General features: G+C 41.1%; 1 protein-coding gene across 3 annotated transcripts in view; it reads left to right on the forward strand.

Annotated features, from left to right (window-relative positions):
• The window catches only part of 3300002I08Rikl1 (RIKEN cDNA 3300002I08 gene like 1), a 146,713-nt gene that overhangs the window by 96,429 nt on the left and 29,625 nt on the right, over positions 1 to 20,659 (forward strand). The gene's annotated exons all lie outside the window — the stretch shown is intronic.

The following is a 20,659-nucleotide window of genomic DNA, read 5'->3' on the forward strand; positions in this document are numbered from 1 at the left end:
CTAACACATGTCTCTTTATATGACTAGAGACAACATAGGTTTAATAACCAGAGATGTAGGTAGACTAATCATATTGGGTAAGGTTCTGTAATTTGTGATATGTATTTTGGGGGTGGAGTTAAAGTCAGGTTTTCTCTACATACATATGACTGTCCTGACACTCAGTATCTGGACCATGTTGGCCTCAAACTCGGAGAGATCCACCTGACTCTGAGGTTACCAGCTTACACCGCTGTGCCCTGCTGAGGTGTGTTTTTGAAATGACGTACTTCTGAATCAAAAAATGCAGATAATTTAAACAGGAACAGTCTTTGTTTTGATGAACAGTAACTCTTTCCAATATTCTACAATGTATTTAATTTCAACTGGCAAATCATTTCATAAGGTCTCAATATCTTAATTATTTTCTTTGCCTTGTTAATTTTAGCTTTTTTTCTTTTATTGCATATTTTATTTATTTACATTTCAAATGTTTTCCCTTTTCCCAGTTTCCCCTCTGGAAACCTTCATCTCCTCCCCCCTCCCCCTGCTTCTATGAGGGTGCCCCTCCACCCACCCACCCACCCACCCACTCACTCCTGTCTCCTCACCCTGGCATTCCCCTCCACTGGTGTGTCAAGCCTTCATAGGAACAAGGGCCTCTCCTTCTATTGATACCAAAGAGGTCATCTTCTACATATACAGCTGAAGATGTGGGTGGCTCTGTTCTTTGGTTGGTTGTTTAGTCCCTGGAAGCTGTGGGGTGCCTGGTTGGTTGATATTGTTCTACCTGTGGGGTTGCAAACCCCTTCAGCTCCTTCAATCCTTTTTCTTTTTTTTTTTTTGACCAAATTGATAAGATATAATTGCCCACTTAAACATGCAAAGCCCAGTACCAGCCATCCCTTAAGAACATTAATAACAACCTGTAAATACACAGAGCAGAATCTTTTTTTTTTTATTAACTTGAGTATTGCTTATATACATTTCGAGTGTTATTCCCTTTCCCGGTTTCCGGGCAAACATCCCCCTCCCCCCTCCCCTTCCTTATGGGTGTTCCCCTCCCAACCCTCCCCCCATTGCCGCCCTCCCCCCATAGACTAGTTCACTGGGGGTTCAGTCTTAGCAGGACCCAGGGCTTCCCCTTCCACTGATGCTCTTACTAGGATATTCATTGCTACCTATGAGGTCAGAGTCCAGGGTCAGTCCATGTATAGTCTTTAGGTAGTAGCTTAGTCCCTGGAAGCTCTGGTTGCTTGGCCTTGTTGTACATATGGGGTCTCGAGCCCCTTCAAGCTCTTCCAGTTCTTTCTCTGACTCCTTCAACGGGGGTCCTATTCTCAGTTCAGTGGTTCGCTGCTGGCATTCGCCTCTGTATTTGCTGTATTCTGGCTGTGTCTCTCAGGAGAGATCTACATCCGGCTCCTGTCGGTCTGCACTTCTTTGCTTCATCCATCTTGTCTAATTGGGTGGCTGTATATGTATGGGCCACATGTGGGGCAGGCTCTGAATGGGTGTTCCTTCAGTCTCTGTTTTAATCTTTGCCTCTCCCTTCCCTGCCAAGGGTATTCTTTTTCTTCATTTAAAGAAGGAGTGAAGCATTCACATTTTGATCATCCGTCTTGAGTTTCGTTTGTTCTAGGGATCTAGGGTAATTCAAGCATTTGGGCTAATAGCCACTTATCAATGAGTGCATACCATGTATGTCTTTCTGTGATTGGGTTAGCTCACTCAGGATGATATTTTCCAGTTCCAACCATTTGCCTACGAATTTCATAAACTCGTTGTTTTTGATAGCTGAGTAATATTCCATTGTGTAGATGTCCACATTTTCTGTATCCATTCCTCTGTTGAAGGGCATCTGGGTTCTTTCCATTTTCTGGCTATTATAAATAAGGCTGCGATGAACATAGTGGAGCACGTGTCTCTTCTATATGTTGAGGCATCTTTTGGGTATATGCCCAAGAGAGGTATAGCTGGATCCTCAGGCAGTTCAATGTCCAATTTTCTGAGGATCCTCCAGACTGATTTCCAGAATGGTTTTACCAGTCTGCAATCCCACCAACAATGGAGGAGTGTTCCTCTTTCTCCACATCCTCGCCAGCATCTGCTGTCACCTGAGTTTTTGATCTTAGCCATTCTCACTGGTGTGAGGTGAAATCTCAGGGTTGTTTTGATTTGCATTTCCCTTATGACTAAAGATGTTGAACATTTCTTTAGGTGTTTCTCAGCCATTCGGCATTCCTCAGCTGTGAATTCTTTGTTTAGCTCTGAACCCCATTTTTTAATAGGGTTATTTGTTTCCCTGCGGTCTAACTTCTTGAGTTCTTTGTATATTTTGGATATAAGGCCTCTATCTGTTGTAGGATTGGTAAAGATCTTTTCCCAATCTGTTGGTTGCCGTTTTGTCCTAACCACAGTGTCCTTTGCCTTACAGAAGCTTTGCAGTTTTATGAGATCCCATTTGTCGATTCTTGATCTTAGAGCATAAGCCATTGGTGTTTTGTTCAGGAAATTTTTTCCAGTGCCCATGTGTTCCAGATGCTTCCCTAGTTTTTCTTCTATTAGTTTGAGTGTGTCTGGTTTGATGTGGAGGTCCTTGATCCACTTGGACTTAAGCTTTGTACAGGGTGATAAGCATGGATCGATCTGCATTCTTCTACATGTTGACCTCCAGTTGAACCAGCACCATTTGCTGAAAATACTATCTTTTTTCCATTGGATGGTTTTGGCTCCTTTGTCAAAAATCAAGTGACCATAGGTGTGTGGGTTCATTTCTGGGTCTTCAATTCTATTCCATTGGTCTATCTGTCTGTCTCTGTACCAATACCATGCAGTTTTTATCACTATTGCTCTGTAATACTGCTTGAGTTCAGGGATAGTGATTCCCCCTGAAGTCCTTTTATTGTTGAGGATAGCTTTAGCTATTCTGGGTTTTTTGTTATTCCAGATGAATTTGCAAATTGTTCTGTCTAACTCTTTGAAGAATTGGATTGGTATTTTGATGGGGATTGCATTGAATCTGTAGATTGCTTTTGGTAAAATGGCCATTTTTACTAAATTAATCCTGCCAATCCATGAGCATGGGAGATCTTTCCATCTTCTGAGGTCTTCTTCAATTTCTTTCCTCAGTGTCTTGAAGTTCTTATTGTACAGATCTTTTACTTGCTTGGTTAAAGTCACACCGAGGTACTTTATATTATTTGGGTCTATTATGAAGGGTGTCGTTTCCCTAATTTCTTTCTCGGCTTGTTTCTCTTTTGTATAGAGGAAGGCAACTGATTTATTTGAGTTAATTTTATACCCAGCCACTTTGCTGAAGTTGTTTATAAGCTTTAGTAGTTCTCTGGTGGAACTTTTGGGATCACTTAAATATACTATCATGTCATCTGCAAATAGTGATATTTTGACCTCTTCTTTTCCGATCTGTATCCCCTTGATCTCCTTTTGTTGTCTGATTGCTCTGGCTAGAACTTCAAGAACTATATTGAATAAGTAGGGAGAGAGTGGGCAGCCTTGTCAAGTCCCTCATTTTAGTGGGATTGCTTCAAGTTTCTCTCCATTTAGTTTAATGTTAGCAACTGGTTTGCTGTATATGGCTTTTACTATGTTTAGGTATGGGCCTTGAATTCCTATTCTTTCCAGGACTTTTATCATGAAGGGGTGTTGAATTTTGTCAAATGCTTTCTCAGCATCTAATGAAATGATCATGTGGTTCTGTTCTTTCAGTTTGTTTATATAATGGATCACGTTGATGGTTTTCCGTATATTAAACCATCCCTGCATGCCTGGGATGAAGCCTACTTGATCATGGTGGATGATTGTTTTGATGTGCTCTTGAATTCGGTTTGCCAGAATTTTATTGAGTATTTTTGCGTCGATATTCATAAGGGAAATTGGTCTGAAGTTCTCTTTCTTTGTTGTGTCTTTGTGTGGTTTAGGTATAAGAGTAATTGTGGCTTCGTAGAAGGAATTCGGTAGTGCTCCATCTGTTTCAATTTTGTGGAATAGTTTGGATAATATTGGTATGAGGTCTTCTATGAAGGTTTGATAGAATTCTGCACTAAAACCGTCTGGACCTGGGCTCTTTTTGGTTGGGAGACCTTTAATGACTGCTTCTATTTCCTTAGGAGTTATGGGGTTGTTTAACTGGTTTATCTGTTCCTGATTTAACTTCGATACCTGGTATCTGTCTAGGAAATTGTCCATTTCCTGAAGATTTTCAAATTTTGTTGAATATAGGTTTTTATAGTAAGATCTGATGATTTTTTGAATTTCCTCTGAATCTGTAGTTATGTCTCCCTTTTCATTTCTAATTTTGTTAATTTGGACACACTCTCTGTGTCCTCTCGTTAGTCTGGCTAAGGGTTTATCTATCTTGTTGATTTTCTCAAAGAACCAACTTTTGGTTCTGTTGATTCTTTCTATGGTCCTTTTTGTTTCTACTTGGTTGATTTCAGCTCTGAGTTTGATTATTTCCTGCCTTCTACTCCTCCTGGGTGTATTTGCTTCTTTTTGTTCTAGAGCTTTTAGGTGTGCTGTCAAGATGCTGACATATGCTCTTTCCTGTTTCTTTCTGCAGGCACTCAGCGCTATGAGTTTTCCTCTTAGCACAGCTTTCATTGTGTCCCATAAGTTTGGGTATGTTGTATCTTCATTTTCATTAAATTCTAAAAAGTTTTTAATTTCTTTCTTTATTTCTTCCTTGACCAGGTTATCATTGAGTAGAGCATTGTTCAATTTCCACGTATATGTGGGCATTCTTCCCTTATTGTTATTGAAGACCAGTTTTAGGCCGTGGTGGTCCGATAGCACGCATGGGATTATCTCTATCTTTCTGTACCTGTTGAGGCCCGTTTTTTGACCAATTATATGGTCAGTTTTGGAGAAAGTACCATGAGGAGCTGAGAAGAAGGTATATCCTTTTGCTTTAGGATAGAATGTTCTATAAATATCCGTTAAGTCCATTTGGCTCATGACTTCTCTTAGTCTGTCGACATCACTGTTTAATTTCTGTTTCCATGATCTGTCCATTGATGAGAGTGGTGTGTTGAAATCTCCCACTATTATTGTGTGAGGTGCAATGTGTGTTTTGAGCTTTAGTAAGGTTTCTTTTACGTATGTAGGTGCCCTTGTATTTGGGGCATAGATATTTAGGATTGAGAGTTCATCTTGGTGGATTTTTCCTTTGATGAATATGAAGTGTCCTTCCTTATCTTTTTTGATGACTTTTAGTTGGAAATTGATTTTATTTGATATTAGAATGGCTACTCCAGCTTGCTTCTTCTGACCATTTGCTTGGAAAGTTGTTTTCCAGCCTTTCACTCTGAGGTAGTGTCTGTCTTTTTCTCTGAGGTGTGTTTCCTGTAGGCAGCAGAATGCAGGGTCCTCGTTGCGTATCCAGTTTGTTAATATATGTCTTTTTATTGGGGAGTTGAGGCCAGTGATATTGAGAGATATTAAGGAATAGTGATTATTGTTTCCCTTTATATTCATATTTGGATGTGAGGTTATGTTTGTGTGCTTTCATTCTCTTTGTTTTGTTGCCAAGACGATTAGTTTCTTGCTTCTTCTAGGGTATAGCTTGCCTCCTTATGTTGGGCTTTACCATTTATTATCCTTTGTAGTGCTGGATTTGTGGAAAGATATTGTGTAAATTTGGTTTTGTCATGGAATATCTTGGTTTCTCCATCAATGTTAATTGAGAGTTTTGCTGGATACAGTAACCTGGGCTGGCATTTGTGTTCTCTTAGGGTCTGTATGACATCAGTCCAGGATCTTCTGGCCTTCATAGTTTCTGGCAAGAAGTCTGGTGTGATTCTGATAGGTCTCCCTTTATATGTTACTTGACCTTTTTCCCTTACTGCTTTTAATATTCTTTCTTTATTTTGTGCTTTTGGTGTTTGACAATTATGTGACGGGAGGTGTTTCTTTTCTGGTCCAATCTATTTGGAGTTCTGTAGGCTTCTTGTATGTCTATGGGTATCTCTTTTTTTAGGTTAGGGAAGTTTTCTTCTATGATTTTGTTGAAGATATTTACTGGTCCTTTGAGCTAGGAGTCTTCACTCTCTTCTATACCTATTATCCTTAGGTTTGATCTTCTCATTGAGTCCTGGATTTCCTGTATGTTTTGGACCAGTAGCTTTTTCCGCTTTACATTATCTTTGACAGTTGAGTCAATGATTTCTATGGAATCTTCTGCTCCTGAGATTCTCTCTTCCATCTCTTGTATTCTGTTGGTGAAGCTTGTATGTACAGCTCCTTGTCTCTTCTTTTGGTTTTCTATATCCAGGGTTGTTTCCATGTGTTGTTTCTTGATTGCTTCTATTTCCATTTTTAATTCCTTCAACTGTTTGATTGTGTTTTCCTGGAATTCTTTCAGGGATTTTTGTGTCTCCTCTCTATGGGCTTCTACTTGTTTATTTATGTTTTCCTGGAATTCTTTCAGGGATTTTTGCGATTCTTTCAGGCATTTTTGCGATTCCTCTCTGTAGGCTTCTACTTGTTCTCTAAGGGAGTTCTTCATGTCTTTCTTGAATTCCTCCATCATCATGATCAAATATGATTTTGAAACTAGATCTTGCTTTTCTGGTGTGTTTGGATATTCCGTGTTTGCTTTGGTGGGAGAATTGGGCTCCGATGATGCCATGTAGTCTTGGTTTCTGTTGCTTGTGTTCCTGTGCTTGCCTCTCGCCATCAGATTATCTCTAGTGTTACTTTGTTCTGCTATTTCTGACAGTGGCTAGACTGTCCTATAAGCCTGTGTGTCAGGAGTGCTGTAGACCTGTTTTCCTCTCTTTCAGTCAGTTATGGGGACAGAGTGTTCTGCTTTCGGGCGTGTAGTTTTTCCTCTCTACAAGTCTTCAGCTGTTCCTGTGGGCCTGTGTCTTGAGTTCACCAGGCAGCTTTCTTGCAGCAGAAAATTTGGTCTTACCTGTGGTCCTGAGGCTCAAGTTCGCTCGTGGGGTGCTGCCCACGGGCTCTCTGCAGCGGCAGCAACCAGGAAGACCTGTGCCGCCCCTTCCGGGAGCTTCAGTGCACCAGGGTTCCAGATGGTCTTTGGCTTTTTCCTCTGGAGTCCGAGATGTGTGTGCAGGGAGCAGTCTCTTCTGGTTTCCCAGGCTTGTCTGCCTCTCTGAAGGTTTAGCTCTCCCTCCCACGGGATTTGGGTGCAGAGAACTGTTTATCTGGTCTGTTTCTTTCAGGTTCCGGCGGTGTCTCAGGCAGGGGTCCTGCCGCTCCTGGGCCCTCCCCCACGGGAGCCCAGAGGCCTTATACAGTTTCCTCTTGGGCCAGGGATGTGGGCAGGGGTGGGCAGTGTTGGTGGTCTCTTCCGCTCTGCAGCCTCAGGAGTGCCCACCTGACCAGGCGGTTGGGTCTCTCTCTCACCGGGTCTGGGAGCAGAGAGCTGCTGCGGGCCGGGATCCGCGGGTGTGGAACTTCCGGTAAACACAGAACGTGCCCGGTCCTAGAGAAATTCTGCTTCCGTGTGTCCCAAGCTCACCAGGCAGCTTTCTTGCAGCAGAAAATTTGGTCTTACCTGTGGTCCCGAGGCTCAGGTTTGCTCGTTGGGTGCTGCCCAGGGGCTCTCTGCAGCGGCAGCTTCAATCCTTTTTCTAACTCCACCATTTGGGACTCTGTTCACAGTCCAATGGTTGGCTGTGAGGATCCATCTCTGTATTTGTCAGGCTCTGACACAGCCTCTCAGGAGACAGCTATATCAGGCTCCTGATAGCATGCATTTCTTAGCATCTGCAATAGTGTCTGGGTTTGGTGACTATATATGTGATGGATGCCCATGTGCGGCAGTCTCTGGATGGCCTATCCTTCAATTTTTGCTCCATGCTTTGTCTTTGTACTTCCTCACATGAGTATTTTGTTTCCCCTTCTAAGAGGGACTGAAGCATCCAATTTGGTCTTTGTTCTTCTTGAGTGTCATGTGGTCTGTAAATTGTATATTGAGTATTCTGAGCTTTTGGGCTAATATCCACTTATCAAAGAGCCATGTGTGTTCTTTTGTGATTGGATTACCTCACTCAGGATGAAGCAAATTTGTAGGTAATTTTAGCTTTTTAAAATGTTATGCATGGGGGCTGGAGAGATGGCTCAGTGGTTAGGTGGTTAGGAGCACTGGCTGCTCTTTCAGAGTTTTTGAGTTCCAATCCCAGCAACCGCATTGTGGCTCACAACCATCTGTAATGAGTTCTGTAATGAGATAGCTACAGTGTAGTTATATATAATAAATAAACAAATCTTTAAAAAATGTTCTGTGTGTACAGTCTTGTGCCATAGTGTGTATTTCTTACTCAGAGGGCAACTTATAGGTGTCAATTATTACTTCCTCTATGTGAGTTCTAGAGATCAAAACCAAATAGCAATATTGTCAGAATGTGACCCCCCATTGGCCCTATTTTTCAGCTAAAAATTCTGTGTGTGTGTGTTTGTATGTATGTGTATGTGTGTGTGTATGTAGGTGTGTGTGTGTGCGCGTGCGTGTGTGTGTGTATGTGTGTGTGTATGTAGGTGTGTGTGTGTTTGTATGTGTGTGTGTATGTATGTAGGTGTGTGTGTGTGTGTGTGTGTGTGTGTGTGTGTGTGTGTGTGCTCGTATGTGCATGCTATAGTCCAGGTGTTGAAGAAACAGAAAATGTAGTAGTCTTATGGATCCCCTAGACATTGAACTAGGGTCATCAGGCTTAAGCAGCAATTGACTTTAACCAGTGAGTCAAGAGTTCTCTGGCATCATTTGTGTGTCTGAGAAAGTGTTCTGAACAAATGTTTAGTCCTCAGAATAAACTAAGACAATCCAAAAATAACAACAACAACAAGAACAGCAGCAGCAACAACAACAATGACAAAATAAAAGGCAACAGGGCATGGTAGTATATTTCTTTTTCCCAGCATTCAGGAGGCAGAGTTAGGTGGATCATTGTGAGTTTGAGGTCGGCCAGATCTCAAAAAGAGATGCAGGACAGCCAGAAATACCTACAGAAACACTGTCTCAAAAATCTCAAAAGTGTGTGTGTGCGGGTACAGTATAAATATCATGTTCATTTGCAAAAACCGTTTTTATTAAACTTTTCCGGTGTTCCTTCTATCCTTAAATGACAATATGCTTGACAAGATAGCTATGTAAGTAGGAGAGAATATTTTACTGAATCAGTGTTTCTACAAATCTTATGTGATTGCACTTGAGGTGCCTCATTAGGAAGATAAATGACTGTGGTATGCAATGCTGTTAACCTGACTTTGACCACCATATAATGAAGACCAACATGTCCTCACAAAGTTTTCTTCTATGCCACACATATCTGTCATGGAATACAAACCCATGATCACACTACACCACACACACACACACACACACACACACACACACACACACACACACACCAACATTATGGCTATTTTAAAATAAATCACTTGGCACTAACATTATCTCTCATGTCTACGTAATTCCCTTAGAGTTCAATTCTTCAAGATGGAGGGCTAAGTGCATAAGTAATTAGAACATGAAGAAGCAGCATCAAATAACACACACATACCCGTAGAACACCCATCTGTGTTATGAGATGTACAGTGGATTGCTGGATATCTTACTTTATACATATCTACGAGGTAGATGAAAATGATTTTTTCTATACACACACGAGGTATTCAATGTATGTGACATCATGTTCTAGGAAGCATTTCAAAATTAACATTTTTAAATATGGTTGGTCTCTTGTGTGTAGACATCCAGTTTTCCCAGGATCATTTGTTAAACACCCTTTTCTTCTCCAGTTCATATTTTTGGCATCTTGATCAGGTGTTAAATAGCTGAGGTTACATGTACGCGTATCTGTGTGTTCAACTTACCTCCACTGGATTTCGTGTCTGTTGTTGTGCCAGTGCAATTTTGTTTTATCTCTGTAATATATGTGGAGCTATAGAACATTAACCTCTACAGAATCATTTGGTTCAGGATTGTTTGCTTCTCTGGGTCTTTTTTGGTTCCATATAAGTTTTAGGATAGAATCTTCTATTTCTGAATGATGTGTGACTCATTAGGGTTATACTAAATAGCTTTATGCAAAATGATTATTTTCATATTACTAAATTCACCAATTAGTGAGTATCAGATGCTTTATCATTGTAGACATATTTCACTTCCTTGGTGAGGTTTAAGTATTTAATTTTCTATGCAGCTTTGCAAATGGTATTGTATTCAGCATGTAATTGTGTATTTGTTGCTTGTGCATAGAAAAGCTGTAGGTTTGTTCAGTCCATTGACTAGAACATTTATCACTAAGCCTTGCTGGATGTTGTCAAAGACTTTTCATTCCTCTATTGAGATGATAATGTGATTTTTGTCTTTTTTTTATTTATTATTAACTTGAGTATTTCTTATATACATTTCGAGTGTTATTCCCTTTCCCAGTTTCCGGGCAAACATCCCCCTCCCCCCTCCCCTTTCTTATCCGTGTTCCTCTCCCCACCCTCCCCCCATTGTCCCCCTCCCCCCAACAGTCTAGTTCACTGGGGGTTCAGTCTTAGCAGGACCCAGGGCTTCCCCTTCCACTGGTGCTCTTACTAGGATATTCATTGCTACCTATGAGGTCAGAGTCCAGGGTCAGTCCATGTATAGTCTTTAGGTAGTGGCTTAGTCCCTGGAAGCTCTGGTTGCTTGGCATTGTTGTACATATGGGGTCTCAAGCCCCTTCAAGCTCTTCCAGTTCTTTCTCTGATTCCTTCAATAGGGGACCTATTCTCAGTTCAGGGGTTTGCTGCTGGCATTCGCCTCTGTATTTGCTGTATTCTGGCTGTGTCTCTCAGGAGCGATCTACATCCGGCTCCTGTCGGTCTGCACTTCTTTGCTTCATCCATCTTGTCTAATTGGATGGCTGTATATGCATGGGCCACATATGGGGCAGACTCTGAATGGGTGTTCCTTCAGTCTCTGTTTTAATCTTTGCCTCTCTCTTCCCTGCCAAGGGTATTCTTGTTCCCCTTTTGAAGAGGAGTGAACCATTCACATTTTGATCATCTGTCTTGAGTTTAATTTGTTCTAGGCATTTAGGGTAATTCAAGCATTTGGGCTAATAGCCACTTATCAGTGAGTGCATACCATGTATGTCTTTCTGTGTTTGGGTTAGCTCACTCAGGATGATATTTTCCAGTTCCAGCCATTTGCCTACGAATTTCATAAAGTCGTTGTTTTTGATAGCTGAGTAATATTCCATTGTGTAGATGTACCACATTTTCTGTATCCATTCCTCTGTTGAAGGGCATCTGGGTTCTTTCCAGCTTCTGGCTATTATAAATAAGGCTGCAATGAACATAGTGGAGCACGTGTCTTTTTTATATGTTGGGGCATCTTTTCGGTATATGCCCAAGAGAGGTATAGCTGGATCCTCAGGCAGTTCAATGTCCAATTTTCTGAGGATCCTCCAGACTGATTTCCAGAATGGTTGTACCAGTTTGCAAACCCACCAACAATGGAGGAGTGTTCCTCTTTCTCCACATCCTCGCCGGCATCTGTTGTCCCCTGAGTTTTTGATCTTAGCCATTCTCACTGGTGTCAGGTGAAATCTCAGGGTTGTTTTGATTTGCATTTCCCTTATGACTAAAGATGTTGAACATTTCTTTAGGTGTTTCTCCGCCATTCGGCATTCCTCAGCTGTGAATTCTTTGTTTAGCTCTGAGCCCCATTTTTTAATAGGGTTATTTGTCTCCCTGTGGTCTAACTTCTTGAGTTCTTTGTATATTTTGGATATAAGGCCTCTATCTGTTGTAGGATTGGTAAAGATCTTTTCCCAATCTGTCGGTTGCTGTTTTGTCCTAACCACAGTGTCCTTTGCCTTACAGAAGCTTTGCAGTTTTATGAGATCCCATTTGTCAATTCTTGATCTTAGAGCGTAAGCCATTGGTGTTTTGTTCAGGAAATTTTTTCCAGTGCCCATGTGTTCCAGATGCTTCCCTAGTTTTTCCTCTATTAGTTTGAGTGTGTCTGGTTTGATGTGGAGGTCCTTGATCCACTTGGACTTAAGCTTTGTACAGGGTGATAAGCATGGATCGATCTGCATTCTTCTACATGTTGACCTCCAGTTGAACCAGCACCATTTGGTGAAAATGCTATCTTTTTTCCATTGGATGGTTTTGGCTCCTTTGTCAAAAATCAAGTGACCATATGTGTGTGGGTTCAATTCTGGGTCTTCAATTCTATTCCATTGGTCTATCTGTCTGTCTCTGTACCAATACCATGCAGTTTTTATCACTATTGCTCTGTAATACTGCTTGAGTTCAGGGATAGTGATTCCCCCTGAAGTCCTTTCATTGTTGAGGATAGCTTTAGCTATCCTGGGTTTTTTGTTATTCCAGATGAATTTGCAAATTGTTCTGTCTAACTCTTTGAAGAATTGGATTGGTATTTTGATGGGGATTGCATTGAATCTGTAGATTGCTTTTGGTAAAATGGCCATTTTTACTATATTAATCCTGCCAATCCATGATCATGGGAGATCTTTCCATCTTCTGAGGTCTTCTTCAATTTCCTTCTTCAGTGTCTTGAAGTTCTTATTGTACAGATCTTTTACTTGCTTTGTTAAAGTCACACCGAGGTACTTTATATTATTTGGGTGTATTATGAAGGGTGTCGTTTCCCTACTTTCTTTCTCGGCTTGTTTCTCTTTTGTATAAAGGAAGGCTACTGATTTATTTGAGTTAATTTTATACCCAGCCACTTTGCTGAAGTTGTTTATCAGCTTTAGTAGTTCTCTGGTGGAACTTTTGGGATCACTTAAATATACTATCATATCATCTGCAAATAGTGATATTTTGACTTCTTCTTTTCCGATCTGTATCCCCTTGACATCCTTTTGTTGTCTGATTGCTCTGGCTAGAACTTCAAGAACTATATTGAATAAGTAGGGAGAGAGTGGGCAGCCTTGTCTAGTCCCTGATTTTAGTGGGATTGCTTCAAGTTTCTCTCCATTTAGTTTAATGTTAGCAACTGGTTTGCTGTATATGGCTTTTACCATGTTCAGGTATGGGCCTTGAATTCCTATTCTTTCCAGGACTTTTATCATGAAGGGGTGTTGAATTTTGTCAAATGCTTTCTCAGCATCTAATGAAATGATCATGTGGTTTTGTTCTTTCAGTTTGTTTATATAATGGATCATGTTGATGGTTTTCCGTATATTAAACCATCCCTGCATGCCTGGGATGAAGCCTACTTGATCATGGTGGATGATTGTTTTGATGTGCTCTTGAATTCGGTTTGCCAGAATTTTGTTGAGTATTTTTGCGTCGATATTCATAAGGGAAATTGGTCTGAAGTTCTCTTTCTTTGTTGTGTCTTTGTGTGGTTTAGGTATAAGAGTAATTGTGGCTTCGTAGAAGGTATTCGGTAGTGATCCATCTGTTTCAATTTTGTGGAATAGTTTGGATAATATTGGTATGAGGTCTTCTATGAAGGTTTGATAGAATTCTGCACTAAACCCGTCTGGACCTGGGCTCTTTTTGGTTGGGAGACCTTTAATGACTGCTTCTATTTCCTTAGGAGTTATGGGGTTGTTTAACTGGTTTATCTGTTCCTGGTTTAACTTCGGTACCTGGTATCTGTCTAGGAAATTGTCCATTTCCTGCAGATTTTCAAGTTTTGTTGAATATAGGTTTTTGTAGTAAGATCTGATGATTTTTTGAATTTCCTCTGAATCTGTTGTTATGTCTCCCTTTTCATTTCTGATTTTGTTAATTTGGACGCACTCTCTGTGTCCTCTCGTTAGTCTAGCTAAGGGTTTGTCTATCTTGTTGATTTTCTCAAAGAACCAACTTTTGGTTCTGTTGATTCTTTCTATGGTCCTTTTTGTTTCTACTTGGTTGATTTCAGCTCTGAGTTTGATTATTTCCTGCCTTCTACTCCTCCTGGGTGTATTTGCTTCTTTTTGTTCTAGATCTTTTAGGTGTGCTGTCAAGATGCTGACATATGCTCTTTCCTGTTTCTTTCTGCAGGCACTCAGCGCTATGAGTTTTCCTCTTAGCACAGCTTTCATTGTGTCCCATAAGTTTGGGTATGTTGTATCTTCATTTTCATTAAATTCTAAAAAGTTTTTAATTTCTTTCTTTATTTCTTCCTTGACCAGGTTATCATTGAGTAGAGCATTGTTCAATTTCCAAGTATATGTGGGCATTCTTCCCTTATTGTTATTGAAGACCAGTTTTAGGCCGTGGTGGTCCGATAGCACGCATGGGATTATTTCTATCTTTCTGTACCTGTTGAGGCCCGTTTTTTGACCAATTATATGGTCAATTTTGGAGAAAGTACCATGAGGAGCTGAGAAGAAGGTATATCCTTTTGCTTTAGGATAGAATGTTCTATAAATAACCGTTAGGTCCATTTGGCTCATGACTTCTCTTAGTCTGTCTACATCTCTGTTTAATTTCTGTTTCCATGATCTGTCCATTGATGAGAGTGGGGTGTTGAAATCTCCCACTATTATTGTGTGAGGTCCAATGTGAGTTTTGAGCTTTAGTAAGGTTTCTTTTACATATGTAGGTGCCCTTGTATTTGGGGCATAGATATTTAGGATTGTGAGTTCATCTTGGTGGATTTTTCCTTTGATGAACATGAAGTGTCCTTCCTTATCTTTTTTGATGACTTTTAGTTGAAAATTGATTTTATTTGATATTAGAATGGCTACTCCAGCTTGCTTCTGCTGACCATTTGCTTGGAAAGTTGTTTTCCAGCCTTTCACTCTGAGGTAGTGTCTGTCTTTTTCTCTGAGGTGTGTTTCCTGTAGGCAGCAGAATGCAGCGTCCTCGTTGCGTATCCAGTTTGTTAATCTATTTCTTTTTATTGGGGAGTTGAGGCCATTGATGTTGAGAGATATTAAGGAATAGTGGTTATTGCTTCCCGTTATATTCATATTTGGATGTGAGGTTATGTTTGTGTGCTTTCATTCTCTTTGTTTTGTTGCCAAGACGATTAGTTTCTTGCTTCTTCTAGGGTATAGCTTGCCTCCTTATGTTGGGCTTTACCATTTATTATCCTTTGTAGTGCTGGATTTGTGGAAACATATTGTGTAAATTTGGTTTTGTCATGGAATATCTTGGTTTCTCCATCTATGTTAATTGAGAGTTTTGCAGGATACAGTAACCTGGGCTGGTATTCGCGTTCTCTTAGGGTCTGTATGACATCAGTCCAGGATCTTCTGGCCTTCATAGTTTCTGGCGAGAAGTCTGGTGTGATTCTGATAGGTCTGCCTTTATATGTTACTTGACCTTTTTCCCTTACTGCTTTTAATATTCTTTCTTTATTTTGTGCATTTGGTGTTTTGACTATTATGTGACGGGAGGTGTTTCTTTTCTGGTCCAATCTATTTGGAGTTCTGTAGGCATCTTGTATGCCTATGGGTATCTCTTTTTTTAGGTTAGGGAAGTTTTCTTCTATGATTTTGTTGAAGATATTTACTGGTCCTTTGAGCTGGGAGTCTTCACTCTCTTCTATACCTATTATCCTTAGGTTTGATCTTCTCATTGAGTCCTGGATTTCCTGTATGTTTTGGACCAGTAGCTTTTTCCGCTTTACAGTATCTTTGACAGTTGAGTCAATGATTTCTATGGAATCTTCTGCTCCTGAGATTCTCTCTTCCATCTCTTGTATTCTGTTGGTGAGGCTTGTATGTACAGCTCCTTGTCTCTTCTTTTGGTTTTCTATATCCAGGGTTGTTTCCATTTGTTTCTTGATTGCTTCTATTTCCATTTTTAATTCCTTCAACTGTTTGATTGTGTTTTCCTGGAATTCTTTCAGGGATTTTTGCGATTCCTCTCTGTAGGCTTCTACTTGTTTATTAATGTTTTCCTGTGTTTCCCTAAGTGTGTTCATGTCTTTCTTGAAGTCCTCCAGCATCATGATCAAATATGATTTTGAAACTAGATCTTGCTTTTCTGGTGTGTTTGGATATTCCATGTTTGTTTTGGTGGGAGAATTGGGCTCCGATGATGGCATGTAGTCTTGGTTTCTGTTGCTTGGGTTCCTGCGCTTGCCTCTCGCCATCAGATTATCTCTAGTGTTACTTTGTTCTGCTATTTCTGACAGTGGCTAGACTGTCCTATAAGCCTGTGTGTCAGGGGTGCTGTAGACCTGTTTTCCTCTCTTTCAGTCAGTTATGGGGACAGAGTGTTCTGCTTTTGGGCGTGTAGTTTTTCCTCTCTACAGGTCTTCAGCTGTTCCTGTGGGCCTGTGTCTTGAGTTCACCAGGCAGCTTTCTTGCAGCAGGAAAGTTGGTCTTACCTGTGGTCCCGAGGCTCAAGTTTGCTCGCGGGGTGCTGCCCAAGGGCTCTCTGTGGCGGCAGCAACCAGGAAGACCTGTGCCGCCCCTTCCGGGAGCTTCAGTGCACCAGGGTTCCAGATGGCCTTTGGTGTTTTCCTCTGGCGTCCGAGATGTATGTACAGAGAGCAGTCTCTTCTGGTTTCCCAGGCTTGTCTGCCTCTCTGAAGGTTCAGCTCTCCCTCCCACGGGATTTGGGTGCAGAGAACTGTTTATCTGGTCTGTTTCCCTCAGGTTCTGGAGGTGTCTCAGGCAGGGGTCCTGCCGCTCCTGGGCCCTCCCCCACGGGAGCCCAGAGGCCTTATACAGTTTCCTCTTGGGCCAGGGATGTGGGCAGGGGTGGGCAGTGTTGGTGGTCTCTTCCGCTCTGCAGCCTCAGGAGTGCCCACCTGATCAGGCGGTGAGGTCTCTTTCCCACAGGGTCTGGGAGCAGAGAGCTGCTGCGGGCCCGGGATCTGCGGGCGTGGGACCTCCGGCAAACACAGGACGTGCCCGGTCCTAGATGAACTCTGCCTCTGTGTGTCCCGATCTCACCAGGCAGCTCTCTTGCAGCAGACAAGTTGGTCTTACCTGTGGTCCCGAGGCTCAAGTTTGCTCGCGGGGTGCTGCCCAAGGGCTCTCTGCGGCGGCAGCAACCAGGAATGATTTTTGTCTTTTATTACATTTATTGGCTTGATTAAATGAACCATCCCTGAATTTCAGTGATAAATTCTACTTAATTTCTTTTTTTTTTTTTTTTTTTTTTTTTTTTTTTTTTTTTACATTTCTTTTTTTTTTTTTTTATTAACTTGAGTATTTCTTATATACATTTCGAGTGTTATTCCCTTTCCCGGTTTCCGGGCAAACATCCCCCTCCCCCCTCCCCTTCCTTATGGGTGTTCCCCTCCCAACCCTCCCCCCATTGCCGCCCTCCCCCCATAGACTAGTTCACTGTGGGTTCAGTCTTAGCAGGACCCAGGGCTTCCCCTTCCACTGGTGCTCTTACTAGGATATTCATTGCTACCTATGGGGTCAGAGTCCAGGGTCAGTCCATGTATAGTCTTTAGGTAGTGGCTTAGTCCCTGGAAGCTCTGGTTGCTTGGCATTGTTGTACTTTTGGGGTCTCGAGCCCCTTCAAGCTCTTCCAGTTCTTTCTCTGATTCCTTCAATAGGGGACCTATTCTCAGTTCAGTGGTTTGCTGCTGGCATTCGCCTCTATATTTGCTGTATTCTGGCTGTGTCTCTCAGGAGCGATCTACATCCGGCTCCTGTCGGTCTGCACTTCTTTGCTTCATCCATCTTGTCTAATTGGGTGGCTGTATATGTATGGGCCACATGTGGGGCAGGCTCTGAATGGGTGTTCCTTCAGTCTCTGTTTTAATCTTTGCCTCTCCCTTCCCTGCCAAGGGTATTCTTTTTCCTCATTTAAAGAAGGAGTGAAGCATTCACATTTTGATCATCCGTCTTGAGTTTCGTTTGTTCTAGGGATCTAGGGTAATTCAATCATTTGGGCTAATAGCCACTTATCAATGAGTGCATACCATGTATGTCTTTCTGTGATTGGGTTAGCTCACTCAGGATGATATTTTCCAGTTCCAACCATTTGCCTACGAATTTCATAAACTCGTTGTTTTTGATAGCTGAGTAATATTCCATTGTGTAGATGTACCACATTTTCTGTATCCATTCCTCTGTTGAAGGGCATCTGGGTTCTTTCCAGCTTCTGGCTATTATAAATAAGGCTGCGATGAACATAGTGGAGCACGTGTCTCTTTTATATGTTGAGGCATCTTTTGGGTATATGCCCAAGAGAGGTATAGCTGGATCATCAGGCAGTTCAATGTCCAATTTTCTGAGGAACCTCCAGACTGATTTCCAGAATGGTTTTACCAGTCTGCAATCCCACCAACAATGGAGGAGTGTTCCTCTTTCTCCACATCCTCGCCAGCATCTGCTGTCACCTGAGTTTTTGATCTTAGCCAATCGCACTGGTGTGAGGTGAAATCTCAGGGTTGTTTTGATTTGCATTTCCCTTATGACTAAAGATGTTGAACATTTCTTTAGGTGTTTCTCAGCCATTCGGCATTCCTCAGCTGTGAATTCTTTGTTTAGCTCTGAACCCCATTTTTTAATAGGGTTATTTGTTTCCCTGCGGTCTAACTTCTTGAGTTCTTTGTATATTTTGGAAATAAGGCCTCTATCTGTTGTAGGATTGGTAAAGATCTTTTCCCAATCTGTTGGTTGCCGTTTTGTCCTAACCACAGTGTCCTTTGCCTTACAGAAGCTTTGCAGTTTTATGAGATCCCATTTGTCGATTCTTGATCTTAGAGCATAAGCCATTGGTGTTTTGTTCAGGAAATTTTTTCCAGTGCCCATGTGTTCCAGATGCTTCCCTAGTTTTTCTTCTATTAGTTTGAGTGTGTCTGGTTTGATGTGGAGGTCCTTGATCCACTTGGACTTAAGCTTTGTACAGGGTGATAAGGATGGATCGATCTGCATTCTTCTACATGTTGCCCTCCAGTTGAACCAGCACCATTTGCTGAAAATACTATCTTTTTTCCATTGGATGGTTTTGGCTCCTTTGTCAAAAATCAAGTGACCATAGGTGTGTGGGTTCATTTCTGGGTCTTCAATTCTATTCCATTGGTCTATCTGTCTGTCTCTGTACCAATACCATGCAGTTTTTATCACTATTGCTCTGTAATACTGCTTGAGTTCAGGGATAGTGATTCCCCCTGAAGTCCTTTTATTGTTGAGGATAGCTTTAGCTATCCTGGGTTTTTTGTTATTCCAGATGAATTTGCAAATTGTTCTGTCTAACTCTTTGAAGAATTGGATTGGTATTTTGATGGGGATTGCATTGAATCTGTAGATTGCTTTTGGTAAAATGGCCATTTTTACCATATTAATCCTGCCAATCCATGAGCATGGGAGATCTTTCCATCTTCTGAGGTCTTCTTCAATTTCTTTCCTCAGTGTCTTGAAGTTCTTATTGTACAGATCTTTTACTTGCTTGGTTAAAGTCACACCGAGGTACTTTATATTATTTGGGTCTATTATGAAGGGTGTCGTTTCCCTAATTTCTTTCTCGGCTTGTTTCTCTTTTGTATAGAGGAAGGCAACTGATTTATTTGAGTTAATTTTATACCCAGCCACTTTGCTGAAGTTGTTTATCAGCTTTAGTAGTTCTCTGGTGGAACTTTTGGGATCACTTAAATATACTATCATGTCATCTGCAAATAGTGATATTTTGACCTCTTCTTTTCCGATCTGTATCCCTTTGATCTCCTTTTGTTGTCTGATTGCTCTGGCTAGAACTTCAAGAACTATATTGAATAAGTAGGGAGAGAGTGGGCAGCCTTGTCTAGTCCCTGATTTTAGTGGGATTGCTTCAAGTTTCTCTCCATTTAGTTTAATGTTAGCAACTGGTTTGCTGTATATGGCTTTTACTATGTTTAGGTATGGGCCTTGAATTCCTATTCTTTCCAGGACTTTTATCATGAAGGGGTGTTGAATTTTGTCAAATGCTTTCTCAGCATCTAATGAAATGATCATGTGGTTCTGTTCTTTCAGTTTGTTTATATAATGGATCACGTTGATGGTTTTCCGTATATTAAACCATCCCTGCATGCCTGGGATGAAGCCTACTTGATCATGGTGGATGATTGTTTTGATGTGCTCTTGAATTCGGTTTGCCAGAATTTTATTGAGTATTTTTGCGTCGATATTCATAAGGGAAATTGGTCTGAAGTTCTCTTTCTTTGTTGTGTCTTTGTGTGGTTTAGGTATAAGAGTAATTGTGGCTTCGTAGAAGGAATTCGGTAGGGCTCCATCTGTTTCAATTTTGTGGAATAGTTTGGATAATATTGGTATGAGGTCTTCTATGAAGGTTTGATAGAATTCTGCACTAAACCCGTCTGGACCTGGGCTCTTTTTGGTTGGGAGACCTTTAATGACTGCTTCTATTTCCTTAGGAGTTATGGGGTTGTTTAACTGGTTTATCTGTTCCTGATTTAACTTCGATACCTGGTATCTGTCTAGGAAATTGTCCATTTCCTGAAGATTTTCAAATTTTGTTGAATATAGGTTTTTATAGTAAGATCTGATGATTTTTTGAATTTCCTCCGAATCTGTAGTTATGTCTCCCTTTTCATTTCTGATTTTGTTAATTTGGACGCACTCTCTGTGTCCTCTCGTTAGTCTGGCTAAGGGTTTATCTATCTTGTTGATTTTCTCAAAGAACCAACTTTTGGTTCTGTTGATTCTTTCTATGGTCCTTTTTGTTTCTACTTGGTTGATTTCAGCTCTGAGTTTGATTATTTCCTGCCTTCTACTCCTCCTGGGTGTATTTGCTTCTTTTTGTTCTAGAGCTTTTAGGTGTGCTGTCAAGC

Source organism: Rattus norvegicus, chromosome 3, assembly GCF_036323735.1.
Source record: "Rattus norvegicus strain BN/NHsdMcwi chromosome 3, GRCr8, whole genome shotgun sequence".
Lineage (NCBI taxonomy): Eukaryota > Metazoa > Chordata > Mammalia > Rodentia > Muridae > Rattus > Rattus norvegicus.